Here is a 15,498-nt window from a genome sequence, read left to right on the forward strand (position 1 = left end):
CTGAGGGAGGAGGCGCTGCGGGGTGGGAAGAGCGGGAAGACGCAGCCGCGGGCCGGGTAGGAGGAGCTGGAGGGGCGGAGCTGAGGGAGGAGGCGCTGCGGGGTGGGAAGAGCGGGAAGACGCAGCCGCGGGCCGGGTAGGAGGAGCTGGAGGGGCGGAGCTGAGGGAGGAGGAGCTGGAGGCGGAGGTGGAGTGGGAAAGTGCCGCAACAGGCCCCGGAGGAGGAGCTGCAGGAGGCGGAACTGGGGGAGCGGGGCGGGGGAGGAGGAGCTGGAAGGGAAAGGGAGGAAGGGGGGCGGGAGGGGAATGGGTGTTGGAGAGGATGGGGGCGGGAGGAGTAGCTGGAGGAGCGAGAGAGGGAGGGGGGAGGATTGGAGGAAGAGCCCGAGGGTGCTGCGAGGCGGGTGCTGCGAGGCGTGGGCTGCTACACACCGAGGGCTGCTACACACCGAGGGGTGTAGGATGAGAAACCCTGGAGGGCCTGGCTCCGTGGGAGAGCTCCAGGCCCTAATCCTGACCTTTCTGTCCTGCTTCGCGGGGGAGAGTCAATGAACCAGGTTAACTGGGCACAGAGGGAGGGTGAGGGAGGGGCGATGAAGGTGCCTCGCAACCAGGAGCGACCCCCATCCTGGAATACCCCCAAACCCACTGCAGATCACTGGTGCAGATCACAAGGGTCTGCAAGCTGGCCTGCAGGCCAGATCCACATGCTGCCTGTTTGTACGAGAGAGCTAAGCATTATTTTACACTTGAACATTTGTGTATGTATGTGATAATAGCTACAATACCATTGAACCCCAATTAAGAGACACATTATCCCCTTCAGAAAGGAACTCCTTTCCTCTCATTAGTGGGTGTGTACTGCAAAAAATTGTACTCTATTATTACAGTTTGAATTTCATCAATAAAAACATTGTGAATTTTTTTCTCTCTTGTTATATAAGTACCTACATAATATCCTCTCCATTTTGCCTCTTGGCCCTCACAGCCTAAATTATTTACCATCCAGTCCTTAGTCAAAGAAAAGAACTGTCCAGGGTTCTTGAAAAATTCACAGCGCCAGTGACCATCTGAGCCCTGACCCCAGGTGGAGGGGGCAAGGTTGCTCTCGATGTGATGTGCGATCGAACAAAGGCCCCTCCAGATTCCTCATTTTTAGGTAGATGTGGTGGTCCTCGTGCCAGCTTTCACAACCTCCTGCCTGTCGCTTTCTCAAAGGCCTGACCCCAGGAACGCAGTCCGCCCCGGTGGCCCCCAGCCGAAGCCCTCCACGTCCCTGGAGGCCCCGCCTTCCCTTCCCTCCCTGCAGACAGGAGCAAAAAGCCTTTCTCAAGAAGCAAATACACTCCCAAACCAACCTCTGGGCACAAACCAAATGTTGGGGAAGGGAATGTGTTCCACGGGCTTGGAGGGCTCGCACGTTGATGATGCTGGTCACAGTTTAACGTTCCTCAATGAAAACAGATTAAACAGGTTGGATAAATGGCTGGGTTTTACCTAATGTTGCCAAGAATTGGCTCTCCATCAACAAGGCCACTCGCAGGTGGGTTGTAGCCTACTCTAATCTGACTTCATATTTTGGGGATTTGGGGGATTGTTGGGATTATTCATATCATTGGAATTTTTCATCTGGGTCCATGTACTTTGCAAATCAGACTGCCTAGCACATCACGTGTTTCTTTTAAACTCCTGCATCTGCCTGCTTACCAAAAAACTGTCCAAAGCGTTAGTTATGGCAGCACCTCTGCCCCATTTTCATTCCGCCGGGAGATGTATATGTGCTCTATTAATTTGGGGGGGGAACCCCTTCTTGCAGTGCCTTCTTATATGTATTCTATGGATAATTACCATAGCAATGAGATTTATACTCATACTCAAACATGTTTAAAATTTTTATTGAATGAGTCTGCCAATGTAATTATTTTAAATTCTCCTAATAAAATTTACTAGCAACAGTATTACTATAATTTTTATGTCCTTAAAATTTCTCTCATAGACAAAATATATACACATTCTTCTCAGAGGGAAAGTGGCTTCTTGTTGGCATGGTGGGGCTGCAGTTCTTTGATAACAAAACGGACGGACTCTATAAAACAGTAGACGTTAAAGCCCCTGTCCTCCAAGTCTGTTTATGGTCGGGCACTTGGAAGCTATGATTGAATTGTCACAAACCATGACTTCAATACTACCAGGGAGAAGCAATATCTGGGTTGGGGCAACTAATAAAATGGTTGTTGGTACAACACTTTGATGAGTTACTATGCTTAAATGCTGAGGGTAAACAGGGGAAATGTCCCACTGGGATGGATGAGAGTCATCTAAAATCACCATGAGCAGCAGACTGTCCAGAAAGCTGCTCTTTATTTAAGCGTGAACACTTTCTCTCCCAAGCCCCTTTATCCTTGATCCACAGCATCCAGGTTGTGGGGACCTTGGTCTAGAGCGGGCCTCTCAGCCTTGGCACTACTGACATTTGGGCTGGGTAATTCTTTGTTGTGGGCCCTGTCCTGTTCCTTGTAGGATGTTTAGCAGCATTCCTGGCCTCTACCAGTAGCACCTCCCCACCAGTTGTGACAACCAAAAGTGTCTCCAGACATTGCTAAATGTCCCCTAAGGAGTAAAATCACCCCGGGTTAAGAACCACTTGTCTGAACAAACCACTGTCCCTTTCTTCCTCCATATGAGCCTTTCCTTGGAGCTGCTTGGGCTTCCTCACAGCATGGCTGCAGGGTTCCAAGAAAGAGGGTTCTAAGAAGATAAGCCTCAATGAGCAAGAGCTCATCCAGCCTCTGCTTTTATCCTGTTTGCTAATGTCCCATTGGCCAAAACAAGTCACATGGCCAAGACCAGCGTCAAAGTGGTATGGGACAACATAAGGGCATGAATATTAGGTCCACCAGTCCACCAGCTGTCTACCCCAGTGCACTGACTTCTTGGACAGAACGTGGAGTTGAGGAAGCCCCCAAGAAAATGGAACACACGTTCAAAGACTCAAGACCCAGAGGATGAAAAGAACATCTACTACGTGTACATAAAATCTTAGACCATGAACATATTATAAAATATTCATTACTTTAAGATAAAATGTTAGTGGAGAAAATTAAAATGATAAGATATTTCCATTGTTGACTTCTGTCTTCATTGACTCATGGATAGGGCTGAAATGGGAAAGCACTCATTTGAGTTTGTGAACAGTTTCACATCTTGTATTCCCCGCATCACTTAGCCCGGTTCTTTCTGTATAGTGAGAGCTCTAAATATTTTCTGAATGAATTTATTTTCAACTATCCTAGGGCTGAGAAATGGAAGAAATGGCCCGAAGTCACATGGCTAGTAAAAGGCAATAAGGGGATTAGAATGCAGACCTTCTAGCTCAGCCCTTTGTTCTCTGGAACAGTGCTGTCCAAAAGAAATGTAATACAAGCCATGTATGTAATTTACATGTTTAGTAGCCATATTTAAAAAGAGTAAAAAGAAACCACTGAAGTTATCTTAACAATACACTTTAACCTAATATATCCCCAAACATTATTACTCCTACTTGTAATGAATATTAAAATTATTCATTAGATATTTTCCAGTTTTTTCATACCAAGTGTTTGAAGTATGACGTATACTTTACACCTACAGCGCATCTCAGTTTAGATTTACCATAGTTCAAGTGTTCAACATCCGCATGTGACTGGTAGTTGCCATATTAGAGTGAGAAGCTCTAGAACACTGGTTCCTAAGAGCAATGCCAAGACACCCTGATGCATCCATTCTATCAGGTGTTTTTATTAGGAGTCTGACACTTTACAGCTAATTATAAAATGCTAATGTTTATAAATAATTTAAGTTAAAGTGGATGCAAGTTTATTCTTCAAGTAGTGGCATTTTCACTCATAATCAAGTATTTTTCCAATTTTTATTTCTATATCTTTTACTTTCTATTATTTAAAGAAAAATATTTTTTAAACAGAGAGGAGAGTAAAATGAACACCCATAAACCGATCACCTAGATTTGGCAGCTGTCACAATTTTGCTATATTTGCTTCATCTGTTTTTTTCTGAAGTGTTCTAAATTACAATCATCGTATATTCAACTCAAAATTATTTAGTCTGCTGGGCTTCCCTGGTGGCGCAGTGGTTGAGAGTCCGCCTGCCGATGCAGGGGACATGGGTTCATGCTCCGGTCCAGGAAGGTCCCACATGCCACGGAGTGGCTGGGCCCGTGAGCCATGGCCGCTGAGCCTGCGCGTCCGGGGCCTGTGCTCCGTGACGGGAGAGGCCACAGCAGTGAGAGGCCCGCGTAGCGCAAAAAAAGAAAAAAAAATTAGTCTGCATCTATAAAACGATATGGATATCACATAATGTATAAAAATTAACTCAAAATGGATCAAAACCCTAAATGTAAAAGCTAAAACTATAAAATTCTCACAAGAAAACATAGGTATAAATCTTCATGGCCTTGGATTAGGCAATGATTTCTTTATTATGACACCAAAAGCACAAGCAACAGCAGCAACAAAAATAGATAAGCTGGACATCAAAATTAAAAACTTTTGTGCTTCGAAGGATACCATCAAGAAAATGAAAAGGCAACCCAAAGCATGGGAGAAAATGTTTGCAATTCATATATCTGATGAAGGACTTGTATCTAGAATGTATAAACGTGCCCACAACTCAATAAAAAGACAAATAATTCAACAACGGGCAAAGGAACCTGCACATGGACGTTTACAGCATCTTTATTCATAGCTGCCAGAACGTGGAAGCAACCAAGATGTCCTTCAGTAGGTGAATGGATACATAAACTGTGCTGCACCCAGACAGTGGAATATTATTCAGTGATACAAAGAAATGAGCTCTCAAGCCATGAAAAGACACAAAGGAACCTCAAATGTGCATTACTAATTAAAAGAGACGGAAAAGGCTACATAGTATATGATTCCAACTGTATGATATTCTGGAAAAGGCAAAACTACGGAGACAGTAAAATGATCAGTGGTTGCCAGGGGTTAGGGGGAGGGAGGGATGAATAGGTAGAGCACAGAGGATTTTTTGGGCAGTGAAACTATTCTGTATGATACTATAATGGTAGATACATGTCTATACGTTTGTCCAAACCCATAGAGTGAACCCTAATGTAAATTATTGACTTAGGTTGATGATGATGCGTCACTGTTGGTTCATCAATTGGAACAAATGTAGTACTCTGGTACAGAATGTTGATAGTTGAAGAGGCTATGGGTATGTGGAGGTATGCAGGAATTCCCTGTACTTGCCACTTGATTTTACTGTGAACCCAAAACCGCTCTAAAAAAGTCAAGTCCATTAAAAGAATGAAAAAAAAAGTAGGCCAAGGATCTGAATACATATTTTTCCAAAGAAAATATACAAATGGCTAATAAATACATGAAAAGATGATCAGCAAATGAAAACCATACTGATTCCACTTCACACCCATTAGGTTGGCTATAGTCAAGAAGACAGATAATGACAAGTGTTGGTGGGAATGTGGAGAAGCTGGAACCCTCGTATACTGCTGGTAGGCATGTAAAATGGTGCAGCTTCTTTGGAAAACAATCTGGCAGTTCGTCAGTTAAACACAGAACTACCACCTGACCCAGCGATTCTACTCCTAAGTATATAGCCAAAAGAATTGAAAACAAGTACTCAGAGACATAGTTTACATGAGTGTTTACAGCAGCACTATTCCCAATAGCCAAAAGATGAAAACAACCCAGATGTCTATCAACTGAGGAGTGGATAAACAAAACGTGATCGTTCCATACAGTGGGATATTATTCAACCATAAAAGGAATGAAGTTCTGATACGTGCTGTGACATGGATGAACCTCGAAAACAGTATATGCTAAGTGAAAGAAGCCAAACACAAAGGACCACATATTGCACGATTCCGTGTCCAGAATACGCAAATCCATAGACAAGTAAATTAAGGGTTACCTAGGGCTGGGGGATGGGAGGATGGAGGGTCTAGGGGGTGACGGCTAAGGCGTGTGGGGTTTCTTTGGGGGTAATGAAAATGTTCTAAAATTGACTATGGAGATGGGTGCACAACTCTGTGAATATACTAAAAGCCATGGAATTTTATACTTTACATGAATAAACTGAATAGCATGTGAATTACATCTCAATAAGAGATACTTTAAAAGATAAGGACATTTCTTTATGACTCCAATACCATGATCACATCTAATATATTATGTCAGGTTGTCCTGCTACTAGGGATATTGAGGATACTATTGATTTAAGGTGGTGATGGTCTGATTCCTTCATTGTAAGGCTCTTTTCTACCCTTGCAAATGCTGATTTTCTAATTCTATCATCCTTTCCTGTCTACAAATATTCACTGGAATTCTCCAGTAAAGAAGAGCATCCCTTCATCTCCTACAGCTATACGTGGTTACCCTAAAATATAGTTTGTACTAGAAAATCAAGACAAAAGTTTCGTTTTCTTCTTTTTAATGACCAGTTTTCAGAGTACGGAGTTTGGTATAAATGCTATCTCCCACTGAAAGGAACCAGGGTCCTTGGAGATCTAGCAGGTCCAAGGTCTGGGGCAGGGGATGGACAACATGAGCCAAGACACCCTGCGTCAGCTCATTCCAAGACAGGGACGAGTGTGTCTACAGGATCAGGGAGCAGGCTTAACGTGGTTACATCTTATCAAAAGTGGGACAGCGTGAACAGCAAAATTCATGGACTGATAATGGCCTGAAATGTACAAAATATCTAAAAAACAACAAGTTCATAACAATAGGCAATAAAATGAAAACCAGAAGTCAACTTCACGTGGACCCAATGAAGATGAATATTAAACTAATTCCTTTCCGTGAAAATTGGTCATTAAAGAGTTCGCTTTCTTGAGAGGCAAGGTGAAGGTGGAATTAGCCGATTTCTCGGGTAATTACATATAATCTGAGGTTGCCCAGGGGAACTTCCTTTTCACGTGGGTTGGATCAGTCACTTGGGTTGGAAATTAGATCAAAGATAAAGACTCTGGTGCCCTCAGTGAATCTAAGAGAGCTGGATACGGCATACATAATTCAAGCAGAAGAGTCCAGCAAGTTAAGCAGCACAGGAATACCCAACCAGGGCAAAGATGGAAACGTGAGGAAGTTAATTGAGCTTCATTTTAGTGTGAGCCAAACAGAGAAGTGAAGGGTCTAAAGTAAGGACCAGAAAAGCAACTTGCTGCAAACCCTTTCTAGAATAAGGTAGCCACTGAGAGAAGGAATAATAACGTCACATGTGCATGTAACACTTGCTACACTGCAGGCCTTCACATCAACCCTGTGAGGTTGGTCTTATGACTCTCATCGCCATTTCACAGGTAAAGAAACTGGGAAACAGAGCAGTTAGGTAACTTGCTCAAAGTCACACATCTATGTAGTGGAGCCAGGCAGCTTTTACTACTGCACCCACTGCCTCTTACATCATTCCACCATGTAAGTGGGAGCAACTGAAGAAGGCTTTCCATTTTAGATCAATGTGATGTATAAAAAGGGTACTTCTTCCTTATGATAATATTTCTCGCTTCTAAACTATCACAGTAACGCAATCTTGATAAAGATTATCCCTCCCACCCAACGTTTCTTGGGATGTTGTTGGAATGCCTCGGCCTCTCTTGTCTTCTTTGATCTTTCTACAAGCTCTCTTTGCCAACATCCAGGCCCATGACCTGGTAAATCCTGATGATTTACATGCTCACATCTCCAGCTCAGACCTCTCTCCTGAGGGCTAGGCTTGAACAGCCAACTCTATAATGGGTGGGCAAACCAAGGCCAAATTCTGTTCACAGCCTGTTTCATTAAGAAAGTTTTACACACTCACATACAGATGAAAATTTTCATTGCCATGTTGTCTATGGCTGCTGTGCCACAAGGACAGAGTTGAGGGGTTGTGGCAGAGATCATGTGGCTTTAAGGCCTAAATATTTACTATTTGGTCCTTTACAGAAAAAAATGGGCCTCTTCAATGAGAAGCCTTCTTCTCCCCCCAGTCCAGCCTGCCCAGCTTTATTGAGGTATAATTGGCATATACCTTGTGTAAGCTTAGAGTGTACGATGTGTTGATTTGATACACTTATATATCACAAAATGATCACCACCATAGTGTCGGCTAACACCTTCAGCACATAATTACGATTTCCTTCTTGTGGTGAGAACAACTAAGATCCACTTTCTTAGCAATTTTCAAAAATATAATACAGTATTATTAGCTATAATCACCATGCTGCACATTAGATGCCCAGAGCTTATTAATCTTACAGCTGAAAGCATGTTCCTGTGGCCAACAGCTTCCCCTTTCCCCCACCCCCCAGCCCTTGATTCTGATCTTCCCATTACTTTTCCTGTGCCGAGGCTGTTAGTTCTGTGTGCAAAGTCTCAACCTCAAGTCCGTTCACTTCTGTCCATCTCCATGGCCACCAGTCAGCCCCGGCCTTGGCCTCCTGCGTGATATTTGGTCCCAAGATCTTTGCCTCTCCAGTTCCTTTCCACGCAACAATCAGAATGATTTTTTTTTAATCAAAGCTAATTATATCACGTCACTCCCCTGCTTACAACCTGTCAATGGCTTCTCATTGTGCTTGGAATTTGGCCCTGCTTAACCCTCGAACTTCATGTGCCCTCACTGAACTTCAGCTTCTCTTGTCTCCTTCCTACAACACAAACAGCCCTCCTGGCCACAGGACCTTTGCATATGTGCCTTCCTCTCTCAGGAAGCTCTTTCCACTGACTCCTCCATCACAGGCTTGGCTCCTTTGATCTCCTGGCCTCAGTTTATAAATGTCACTTCTTTAATCTCCCCACAAACCACAATTCTCTTTCCTCTCCACTTTTTCTTTACCTCCTTGCTCCTTGCGTTGGCTGCCTTCATAGCATTTACCTTAATCTGTAATTATCATCTTGCTGCTTTTAGCTGCATATTACCTATTGACTAGACTGTAAGTAACACAGTCAGGGATTGGGTCAGTCTCGGTCACAGATTTATCTTCAGAGTCTAGCACAGGGGTTGGCCAGATGGTAAATACTCTCAGCTTTATGACCATAGGGTCTCTGTTACAACTACTCAAGTCTGCAGTTGTAGCACAAAAGCAGCCACACATGTAAATAAATGCACGTGGCTGTGTTTCAATAAAACTTCATTTATAGACACTGCAATTTAACTGTGTGTCATGAAATATTATTTTTCCCCTCCATACTTAAAAATGTAAAAACCATTCTTAGCTCAAAGGCTGTACAGAAACGGGGGCAGGTTAGATCTGGCCCCCAGGCTATAAGGAGTTGGACAATCCTTCATCTAGCACATGGCTTGCCAGAGTCTCATCATTTTTGTTTCTCTTTTTTGGGGGAATAAAGAAGACAGGCAGGGAAGAACTTAAAAATCAGAAATATTCTCCAACCAATACTCCTTAAATTTGTGTGTGGAGAGAGCAAACACATGGTTAAATGAAAATGTGATTATTTTGCAATTGACATGATCAACATAGACAGCAACCAAAAGTCCCTTCATCATCTGGCATCCTCCTAAAGATCCGTTTCTCTTTATGCTGTGCAGACAGAGCCACTCTCATAAACACTGCAGCGATAAAATAGGAATTAGTATCAAGTGCCCCCTAGAAACTTCTTAGAGCCATGAGGAATAACTCAACAAAACATGTTTTTCTGGACACACACACACACACACACACACACACAAACACACCCTTAATCTTTCCAGTTCGATCACTGACTTTTTGTCCCTCTGGATTCTGAATTGCCCCATCCTTTTCTTCTCTTTCCCCAGAATGTTGAGACACTTTTCCTTGGAGGAATTGGTAGTGAAAGCAAAACTAGCACCCAATTTAATGGTGCATCTGCTCTTAGCTGTGGTTGTTTTATTCTTGGCCTCGCTCTGTAGACCACCATCCTCTTTTCCTGCCATCATCCACGCCATTAGGGCTGTGATGTAACGCGATTTCTCTTTATGCTCCCATATTACAGATCTCTTTTTCCTCAGGCTCAGAGGAGTCATTTAAAAATATACAAACTGTTTACGCCACCTAATTAATTTAGCAAAGGTACTGGGGAAATGTTGAAAACAGTGTTTTCTTTGTATTCATTTTAAAAGTGTTTATTTTTTAAAACAGATAAAATGAATACCTTTGGAAATCTTTTTCTCCAAAATAAAATTCTAAAGTATGTCAACGAGTTCAGCATGTACTTTCTGAGGGTTTATCATATATAAGAATGTGATCTACAAGCACAGCTTTTGTAGTGGAATAACTGAGGACATGGAAAGGAGATGTGACCCATGAGCCTCCCCCCCCAGCAAACTGGGGGCTGGCGAATAAGCCAGAACTGCAAACAGTCCTGATTGCTTTGAGCGCCCCCCCCCGCCCCGCCCCAGCAAACCGGGGGCCTGCGAAGAAGAATTGAGTGCTTTGGGCACTGATCCATGAGATGTCCTCAGTATAATCAGAGTGGTGGGAACACAAGGAAATGTCCTTGTGCTACTTCAGTATAATCAGAATAATGGTGGGAACTTTGTGCTGCTTTTGCGCTCAAGGACGAAGCACGGCAGGTGCTCAAGAAAGCCAATTATTGCTTGTATAATTAATAAAAACATAGGTTGCTGCTTTGGCATTTCTGGAATGTTAAGAAAACAAGTCTTAAAGTGTAAACCTAGATAATGCTTTAATAAAAGCTACCACAGCAGGACAGACGGCGCTGTTTTGCCTGAGCGAGCGGCAGCCCTCTACTGCTGTGCTTCCGCACAATTCATCTCGTGTGATGAGCTTACTTTCGGCCCTGTCATAAGATAAACTACAACAGCTTTTTAACAAAAAAAAAAATGTTCATTTCCCTGAATATCAACGTATGATAACTACCTATCTATCAGTTCTCAGAAGCGTGATATGATTTTCCTGATCTTTTAAAAGAGGAATAATGTGACCTTATTCAGGCTTGAGAAAGCTTCAGCTCAAGTGTCTTTAGGGAAAAAGCCACTCTTAGTCAATTATTAAACTCCATTGGCACTCCTTCAAGGTTACACTATCATAGCAAGAGAAAGGCTGCAGCAAGCCACGATCAGGAATTTTAGTTCCAACACACTCCTCTGGAATATTTAGACCCTTAAATTGCAGGTGCTTTAAATTAAGTTAATAAAATACATTTAATAAACACCCATCTTGTGTGAAACACAAAGCATCAAGTATAAATCCTATCAGTTTAATATAGAAAAAGTAAGGCAGCCAAGGTTAGTGGTGGGCAAGGATTTGAACTCCCTGTTTTCTGTGTATAAGTATGATTTTTTTTTTTAAACATTGAAACACAGAAGATAATTGCTCACTCTTCGATATTGGATCGGGTGAGATGTCCTCTGGGAACCAGTGGGATGCTAAATATCTGATGACAGGCCACTGGTGAAATGAATGTATTTTATGACTACAACGGGAATAAAATTAATATAAAAATCATACGTGAATAAAATTATAAGTATGTTCCCTTTTAGTCTCTAAATAAACTAAGCTGTATCATCCAAGACTGCTTACCAAGTAATCTAAGGGGTAGCACACTGCTCCTTAATTTTCTAATACTTTCCAAATCATTCCTGATTTTTAGAAATTGTCCACATGACCTTTTGTTTGATGCAGCCATGACCAGCTAAACGATGTCCCTGTCTGAGCTGTGATTTGACACAAGGAACCACATCTAATTCATCCAATGATGTCCCCCTTATACAGATGTCACTAGGGCCCCAATGGCAGCTCTTGGATTTGTTGCAGCCTAGGGGCCACCAGGCTAGGTACTCCAGATCTGAGCTGGCTCAGCCTGTGGGTACCAGAGCTTTCTACATGGCGTGGACCACGAGAACTATGGTTCTTCAGACATGGGGCCACCAACGCCCCCTGTTCCAGCCTGCTGGGCACCGTACACTGGCACTGACCCCTCGCCTGCCAGAGAGCCGTACTGTCTGGTGATTTCGTACCTAATCAGCAGAGAATGTGTGTTAATAGCAACCATATTATTCTCAGTGCTTAATTCACTTTCAACTTTTGATGAACCAATAGCAAATTAATAAGAACATTTTCTAGCCACTTTTTCTAGCTGGGATAGTAACATATTTAATATCTCTATTAATTTACCAAGTCACGCAGCCTCCCCAGTGATTGGTTGTCATGACATTCAATGACATGGCAAAACCTGGTACTAAGTTTATATTAGAATGCACGTTATTAATTATTCTTACTAGTCATAGCAGCTGCTATCTTGCTGTTTACCAATAAGTAGAGAAATACAACAATTTCAGGTTGAAACATGAAATGACTGATACTGAACCATTTATGACCTACAAGAACAGCTATTTCATGTGATTCCACCTGGGAGTTCTAACAACTTGAAGGCCAGTACTGTAGAATACACTCCCTGATAAATATGCTTTTCTCGTGGCCAGTGGTTCTCAATCAGGGACGCATTTGCCCCCTAGGGAACATGTGACAATGTCTGGAGACATTTCTGTTTGTCTCATCTTGGGAGCTAATGCTAGTGAGCAGAGACCAGGGACTCAGCTAAACATCTTACAATGCACAAGACAGCCCACCACAAAGAAGTATCCAGACCAAAATGCCGAGATCGCTGAGGCTGACAAATCCTGATCCAGGAGGATTTGTAGACTAGATGGCCATGTATGTGTGCGTAGCTGTGTCTTACAGCTATAGCTCTTTCCTCTTCTTCTGGCCCTTTATCTGCGTTTAATCTTTACTAGTACACACCTTCTGTTTGATTAACTTGGTGAAGAAAAATCCATTGAAATTCAGAAGGTAGGAAACTGGTAAACCAGAGATCAATACAGAAGCCTTCCTGTGATGATAAAACAATCTTAGGGCTTCCCTGGTGGCGCAGTGGTTGAGAGTCCGTCTGCGGATGCAGGGGACACGAGTTCGTGCCCCGGTCCGGGAGGATCCCACATGCCGCGGAGCGGCTAGGCCCGTGAGCCATGGCCACTGAGCCTACGCGTCCGGAGCCTGTGCTCCGGCAATGGGAGAGGCCGCAACAGTGAGAGGCCCGTGTACTGCAAAAAAAAAAAAAAAAAAAAAAAAAAAAATCTTAAGAGAAATTAAATGAGTGATGCCACTGTCTGCTGTGCCAACACGGAATTCAGGTCTATACCAGTATGCTCTCATTTTCTTCCAAACTTGTCACCTACAAGATGCCCTAACAGACCCTCTGATCTACCGACATTGGTTTACCTAATTGTCTTAAGATATCATGTTCTTTCTGGAATTTTTGCTTTCATCCTCCCTACACCTGAACTCAGTTGTATATTAGACCTTATTTCTCACTTGTGCCACTTACTACAGTAATGTTCATGGACAACTTGTTCAATGTGCGTTTTATGAAGTGGTTGATTAGACATATTTCACACATGTTCTTTTACATACAGTTGACTCTTCAACCAGTATGGGTTTGAACTGTGCGGGTCCACTTATAAGCAGATTTTTTTCAATAGTAAGTACCAGAGTAAGGGGTTGATTGAATCATGGACAGAAATGAATCTCAGATCTGGAGGTCTAAATGGCCAGCTATAAGTTATACAGATTTACCACTGCGAGAAAGGTCTGGCCACTAACCCCTGTGCGTTGCTCAACGGTCAACTGTAGTTTATTTTTAAATAAACTGTGTTGTGGAATCATTTTAGATATACAGAAAAGTTGATGAGCTAGCATATAGAGTTCCTACAAACCCTTCACTGAGTCTCCGCTCACGTTCAAATCTCACAAACCAGGGGCCACTTGTTAAAACTAAGAAATTAACAGCGCTTCAATGCTACTAACTAAACTCCATATCTGATTTGATTTCACTACTTTACCATTATGTTTTGGGTTATTTTCTTCTGTTCCAGGATCTGATCCAGGACATCACATTGCATTTAGCGTAGTTTTTCTCCTTTTCTTTTCTTTTCAATTGAAGTATAGTTGATTTACAATGTTGTGTTAGTTTCAGGTGTACAGCAAAGTGATTCGGTTACACACACACACACACACACACACACACACATATATATGTTCTTTTTCAGATTCTTTTCCATTATAGGGTATTACAAAATATTGGGTAGAGTTCCCTGTGCTTTACAGCAGGTAGTTTTTTTTCTTTAATATTTCTTATAGAGAAGAGTTTCTGAAAGAATAGCAATTGCCTCAATTTCTCTTTCAAGACAAAATGCAACCTGGAAGAAAACTTCATGCTCTAGGCCACAGTTAGGAAACCAGTGTCCTGCGGTTCTGTTTTCTTTGGTCATCGTAGCGATGTCTCTGCATTGTTGCCTTTCACCTGAACAAGTTGCTGACTTTTAAAATAGAGGAGATTTCATCTAAAAGCCAGATCTTTGACTCCACTTGAAAAATCAGAAGATCTGGCAGCAATGGCCCTGCTTTTGTGTTGAGCCACAGTTGTTTGTCCCCAAGTCGAGGCTGTCCCCTTTTGGGGGGCAGCAATCTCCTCTCTGCCACGTCCCAGCAGGCTTTATTTTATCCCCACGGAGGCCGAATGTCGGCTGCCACTTTTCGTCTCTTTGTGCCTGTTTGTCATTCCGCCCAGCCCCAGTCACACATTTCCTTTGCTGTCTTGGCCCTTGCAGGCGGCTGATTGAGCTTGTCTACCTCTAAGCCTTAGGACCCATGTAAATTAGAGGGCAAATAGCTGCCTGGCTCCAATTATCCTGGGTCTGCAGCTCAGGACGAGCCTGCATTTGGAGAAATTTAATTATCCTCGTAGACAGTGAAAGTGCTTTCACTGTTGAAGGAAAAAAACCCCGAAGAGCATATCGAGTAGGTCTGCATCAACGTTGCCTTAAGATGGAGGCTGTTCTTAAGCAGGGGATTCTGCACCAGCCTCAGCAGAGCCTGGCAGTCAGGCCTGAGATGGGGGAACGGAGACCCAGACTGCACTCCTTATGGCAAAAGACCGGCGCCCTGCCCGGTACTTTTAGAGGATTAAATAACATTCCAATTTTAAAATGAATAATGCAGCCCTAAGAAAACAGGTAGCAGTGGCATTGCCTAATTTTAGATTTTTGTTTCATATACTGTTGGTGGGTAATTCTCCTTTCCCTTTGAATTGTATGCATATATAGCTTGAGGTTTGCAATTTTAGTTTAATTCCCCAAATAATCCTTATTTTAGAAATATGTTTATATTTTCAATTTCTTCCAGAGAAAGGCCTTCTTATTGTATCATCATTGTCTTGGTAATAATTTTCCATTTTTATTGTGCCTTTTCTGTATAATTTGGAAAACCTAAAATATGGAAAGTATATTGGTCTCATGGAAAACCATGTTGAAGGGAAGGAACTAGAACTTACTATTTTAGTATGACTTCCAGTGATCTTGTTTTTCTAACAGTAAAGGAAATTCACAAATATTTCACTTCTTGGTTTTAGTGATATGTCTACTAAGATCATATATTGTTAATTTTTAAATGTGGGGGAAAAAACTCCAAAGAAATAGCTG

Source organism: Lagenorhynchus albirostris, chromosome X (assembly GCF_949774975.1).
Source record: "Lagenorhynchus albirostris chromosome X, mLagAlb1.1, whole genome shotgun sequence".
NCBI classification, from domain to species: Eukaryota; Metazoa; Chordata; class Mammalia; order Artiodactyla; family Delphinidae; genus Lagenorhynchus; species Lagenorhynchus albirostris.